Here is a 6,000-nt window from a genome sequence, read left to right on the forward strand (position 1 = left end):
AATACTCTGAAAGGGGAGAACTCTTGCACATCCAATTCTTTTATTAAAGATCTATGCATTTTTACAATCTTAAACTGGTATTTTCAAACAATAGGAAACCATTATTTTTGTAGTTTAGTGTATCTGATTTCTACCTGGAAGACCAAGCTCATCCTTATTTCTAAATATGGTCTTTGCCAACTAAACCTAAGATGCAACATTTTAGAAATTTATGTATCAGTGTTGCTACCATAAGGTTTAATTTTTAAATAGTCATGATCAGTGTGTGTTTATGATTATATATGTGCTCGTTCTCTTCCTTAGCTGACAAGATCTTTTCAGAGTGATGTTTCCAAAGGAGTATGTATGAAATGGTCTGCAGACATTTAGATCTGGGTGGTGCATTTGCTCTTCCTGATTTTGCCAATGTATCAATCTGGAGCTGCTCTGTATCCTTCAACTGTATTGGCTGCAGAATGTCTCAGCATGAACTTAACACACTACATTTCTTTTTTTTTGAGATGGAGTTTTGCTCTTGCTGCCTAAACTGGAGTGCAATGGTGCAAACTCCGCCTCCCGGGTTCAAGGGATTCTCCTGCCTCAGCCTCCGGAGTAGCTGGGATTACAGGGGCACTCCACCACGCTCGGCTAATTTTTTTTTTTTTTTGAGACAGTCTTGCTCTGTCACCCAGGCTAGAGTGCAGTGGCGTGATCTCGGCTCACTGCAACCTCCGCTTGCCGGGTTCAAGCAATTCTCCTGCCTCAACCTCTGGAGTAGCTGGGATTACAGGCATGTGCTACCATACCCGGCTAATTTTTGTATTTTTAGTAGAGACAGGGTTTCACCATCTTGGCCAGGCTGGTCTCGAACTCCTGACCTCGTGATCCAACCCCCTTGGCCTCCCAAAGTGCTGGGATTACAGGTGTGAGCCACCGCGCCTGGCCATTTTTTGTATTTTTAGTGGAAATGGGGTTTCACCATGTTGACCGGGCTGGTCTCAAACTCCTGACCTCATGATCCACCCACCTTAGCCTCCCAAAGTGATGGGATTACAGGTGTAAGCCACCACACCCAGCCCACACTACATTTTTTATACATAAATTTTATTTGAACATTCAGAAAATAAAATAATTAAAAATGTTACTCATGTGTTTTCAAATTTTTATTTTAGAATAATTAGGGGAAAATAGGACAATAGATCTAATTGCTAAGAGGAAATTTTATAACTTAGGTTAACCCCTAACACTTTTTCCAGTGAATTCTAGTTTTTGTCTTTTTTCCCTTTCATGCTGAATAGTTCCTTGTCATCCTGTACAGATAAACAAACAAAAAGTTCTTGCATAAGAAAAAGATAAATACAATTCGTTCTTCTGCATTAGAAAATATCCTGTTGTACTGGGTGTGGTTGCTCATGCCTATAATCCCAGCACTTTGGGAGGCTGAAGCAGGAGGATCACTTGCCCAGGAGCTGGAGACTAGCCTGGGCAACATGGGGAAAACCCATCTCTACAAAACACACACACAGACACACACACACACACAGACACACACACACAAAACCAGCCAGGTGTGGTTATGCACACCTGTAGTCCCAGCTATTCAGGAGGCTGAGGTAGGAGGATTGCTTGAGTCCAGAAGGTGGAGGCTGCAGTGAGCCATGATCACGCCACTGCAGTCCAGCCTTGGTGACAGAGTGAGACCCTCCAAGAAAGAAAGAGAGAGAGAAAGATGGGAAGAGAGGAAGAGGAGAAGGGAAGAAGAGGGGAAGGGGGGAAGAGGGGAAAGGGGGAGGGGGGAAGGGGGAAGGAAGGAAGGAGAAAGAAAGAAAAGGAAAGAAAGAAAAGAAAAGAGAAGAAAGAAATCTTGTTTTAGCATGTGATTCACTTGTGAATACAAGCTTGTTTTAAACTCATGTTCCATTTCTCCACAAATTCCTATTAAAAGCTAGATTAAAATATAAATGACTAAATAAAAATGGTTTTAAGCGTCTCTTTATATAAATACCAATCAGAAGTAGAAAAATACATAGATGGAATTGCCTCAAATAATGCAAAGAAGTCTGTCATAGCAACATAAGTATTATATGAAGAACTGGTGGAATACTCAGAATTGTTCAGAATCTACAAGTTTTGTGCATAGAGAGCCAATGAGAGCCAGTGAGAGCTGAGGGTCACCATGACCTTTTAACTCCCTTGGATTAAATGCCAGGGCCAAGATTTACGGCCAGTCTGGCACCCTGCCAATCAATGATGGCTGGGGCTTCCCAGAGGAGCCTCACATTCTTATGGTTACCCCTGACTGCAAGCCTCTACTTCTACTGAATTGGATGTCAGTGTGGATCCTAGCATAGTCCTCTACAGGCTGCTTCTGTTCTGTACCAAATCAATCCAGATATGGAAATGGCTTTTCTTCATTTTCTCCCAAACAAACAAAATTCAGAAAACAAGCAATAAGTAAAGCCCATGTTCACACCAATACTCCACTTGGCAGACTTTATATAGGAGGTTGGAGAAGATCAAAGAAATTTACATCATAGCAATGCAAACAACAGATGAGGATAGTGTAACCTGGTTCCAAAACCACTTTGGCTCGCCTCCCTGCCATGGGATTGCTGGTCACACCAACCCTAGTGAAGCTTCTGCCCCCTCAGCATCTTGCTAAGTTCCCTCTCTTTCCTCTCAATTCCTAAATCCTGCTGACTGCAAGTGCAGAACATTTAGCTCTTCTATTTCCTTTTCTCCTGCTAACCCCATGTGATTTGTTATGTTCTTTTTTTTAACAAAGCCAGTTCCTTGAAACGGAAACGGTAATGTTGCTACAAAGAATGCTTTTTATAATGCATCATCCATTGTAATCATAGAATCTTAGAAGGCATTTGGTCCAACACCCTTGAGAAATCTGTAAGAAAAAGGGATTAATGACTTACTCAAGATCTCATAACTCAGAAGCAGCAGAGCAAGCACAAAAACCCTATTCTCCCAACTCTGTCTGATGTGTTTTCTGTTACTAAATGCAAATGCTAAGACAGTTTAATATTCATTAATAAGAACCACTAGACAAAGTGTTAATTTTACTTGTTTATTAAGTTGTAAGAAAGTAACATATCTAATACAAGTAGTCCCCAAAACTTTTAATCATCAAATATTTTTTGAGCACATAAATATTCCAGGTTGAGTAAATGCTTTTGTTTGACACATAGATCCTCTGTGGCATGGTGCCAAATTACCTAATTTATGTCTATAAATGCCATCGATATACTGATGACTCTCCAAATTTATGTATCTCCACTCCTGACCTCAGCTCTGTACTAGTGCATCTAAATGCCTTCTTTACCAAGCTGACTGGTTGGCTAAAAGGCAAGACACAACTCCTGGATCCTTTCTCCGCGGCCCATTAAATAGTTCCTTCCTTGGATTCTCCATTTCAGTAAATAGCATCACAGCTGCCTAGTTGCTCAGGCCAAAAATCTTCTGACTTACCTTTGATTTAGCTCATTCAATTAAAATCTATGCCTACTCTACGAGTTCCTCTTACAAAATATATTCTGATTCCATTCCGTCTGTCTCCACCATAACCACCTTATCCAAGCTCCATGAGCTCACGACTAGGCTGCTGTTAAGAGACTTCTTGCTAGCTACTTTCAGTCGTCCAAATTCCTGCCTCCTACAGTCTATTATTCACAAAGCCAAAGTGGTTCTTAAAAGTGTAAAACACATAATACTCTCGCTCAAAACCCTCCACTGCCTTTCCAAGCATGACCTCCAAGTCTCTTTCTTGAGCCTACGGGGCTGTGCATGATCTGGCCCTGTTTGTGATTAAATATATCATCCTCTTGTCATGGCTTTTATTTCATGCCTTGTTTAAGAAATCCTTTCTATTGCAAGAACATAAGGACATTCTCCCAATTTTTTTGTAAAGGTCTGTAATCCGTGTGGAATTGATTATGGTGTATGGTGTGATGAAGGAATCCAGTTTCCTTTTTTCCTCATAAATAGCCAATTACCTCCACATCATTTATTGGATAGCCCATTCTTTCTTCACTGGGCAAATCATATTTCTGTGAATGGGGTCTGTTTCTGGCTCTCAGTTCTGTTCTATTGATCTATATTTCTGTAGATCTGAGCCAATACTAGATTATAATAATTATTAGAGCTTTATACTAAACTTTGATTTCTGATAAGGCAGGATCCCCACTTGCACCCTTTCTTCTGCAGGAATTTCTCAGTTATTGTTGGATATTTGCTTTTCTGCATACATTTTAGAATTAGCATTGCTTATAAATCTGCATTTATTCCTATCGTAGCTTGCAATGAATTTACAAATTACACTGGTAGTAATGGTAATTATGAATAGATGTTGAACATTATCGAGTGCTTTGTGTGCATCTGTTTTCATCATCTTAATGCTTTTCTCCTCTAATGTGGTGATTGATAAATTGCAATAAAATAATTTTCTATTGTTAAACTAATTTTTATCCCAATATAACCCAATGTGACCATGTTTTTCATACATTGCTGGATTTAATTTACCAATATTTGATTTAAGATATTGTGACAATGTTCATAAGTTCATATTATTTTTGTCTTGTTTTGGAATCAAGATGATAGTAGCCTTAGAAAATAAACACCTTCTTTTTCTAACTCTCAGGAAGATCTTCTGTAGTAGTAAAATTATCTCTTCCTTGAAAGATTGCTAAAACTCACCTATCAAGGATCCGGGCCTGGGTTTCTTTTCTTTTGACCGGGTCTCACTTTGTCACCCAGGCTGGAGTGCAGTGGTGTGATTATAATTGAATGAGCAACCTCGATCACCTGGGCACAAATGATCCCTCCAGCCTCAGCCTCCCAAGTAGCTGGAACCACAGGCATGTGCCACCACACCCAACTAATTTTTGTGTTTTTTGTAGAGATGGGGTTTTGCCATGTTGCCCAGGCCTGGGTTTCTTTATGAGAATATTTTAAACTACTAATTTTACCTTTAATTAATCATTATAGGATTGTTTATGCTATTTTTTCCTTGAACTAGTTTTGGCTAGTTAGATGTTTCTAGAAATTTGTCCTTTTATTTAAATATTCTGATTGTTGGCATGTAACTTTTTATAGAATTTTCTTTCATCATGTCTTCTGTACTCATGAGTATATCCCTTTTTTTTATTCCTAATTGTTTACTTGTGCCATCTCTCATTTCCATAGAGTAAACTCATTGGAGTTTTATCTGTATTGTTAGTGTTTTTCAAAACACAACTTCTGACACTGTCAATTCTCTCTGGTGTATCTTAGTTTACTATTTCATTTATTTCTCTACTTTTCTTTGTTTTTATTTTTTCATTCCTGCTGCTTTCTTGAGTTTATTCTGTTTTCTTTTTTCCCCTAACTTAAGTTGGCTCTGTAGTTCACTAATTCTTAATCCTTTTCTCATATATTCACTTTGATTTTCCTCAAATTACCTCTTTAACTTTACCCTCTGTTTTGGTAATTAGTATTCCCATTATAATTCTATGTTATGTGTCTCTGATAGTAATTCTTTGTAGTTTTTCCAGACTTGCTTTAAGGACTACTGCATGTCAATTTTTGCAAATGCTGCATGTACTCTTGAGAAGTCGATGTGTTCCTTAGTTATTAGAGTTCTTGCTTTCTTGGGTGCTGGTAACTTTTGAGTTCATATGAGGTTGGATTTAAACCATGGCAATTCAGAGGGGCTTGCAGAGAAATGCTTTCCTCCAGAGATGATTTATGTTTTTTTCTGCAAGGTGCCTGGAGGTCCTTAGCCGAACACTTGTCATGACATTTCAGCTCGCTCTCAGGTTCTACTGTCACTTTAAGTTGCTAACACAGTCACAGTTCAGAAACTAATATATCCAGTCCCTGGCAGTAGCCAACGCCCTTTGATTAAATATTAAATCTCCTCTCCTCCTGCCACCTGCAAAGAGAACTGTGGGTACTGCCCCTCTTCCCTCTTTCCCATCTTCCCAGCATTCCCTTCCCACCATAGCTTGCCAATTGTAGTCTTTGATTCCTCCA

Source organism: Nomascus leucogenys, chromosome 8 (assembly GCF_006542625.1).
Source record: "Nomascus leucogenys isolate Asia chromosome 8, Asia_NLE_v1, whole genome shotgun sequence".
Classification (NCBI taxonomy): Eukaryota; Metazoa; Chordata; class Mammalia; order Primates; family Hylobatidae; genus Nomascus; species Nomascus leucogenys.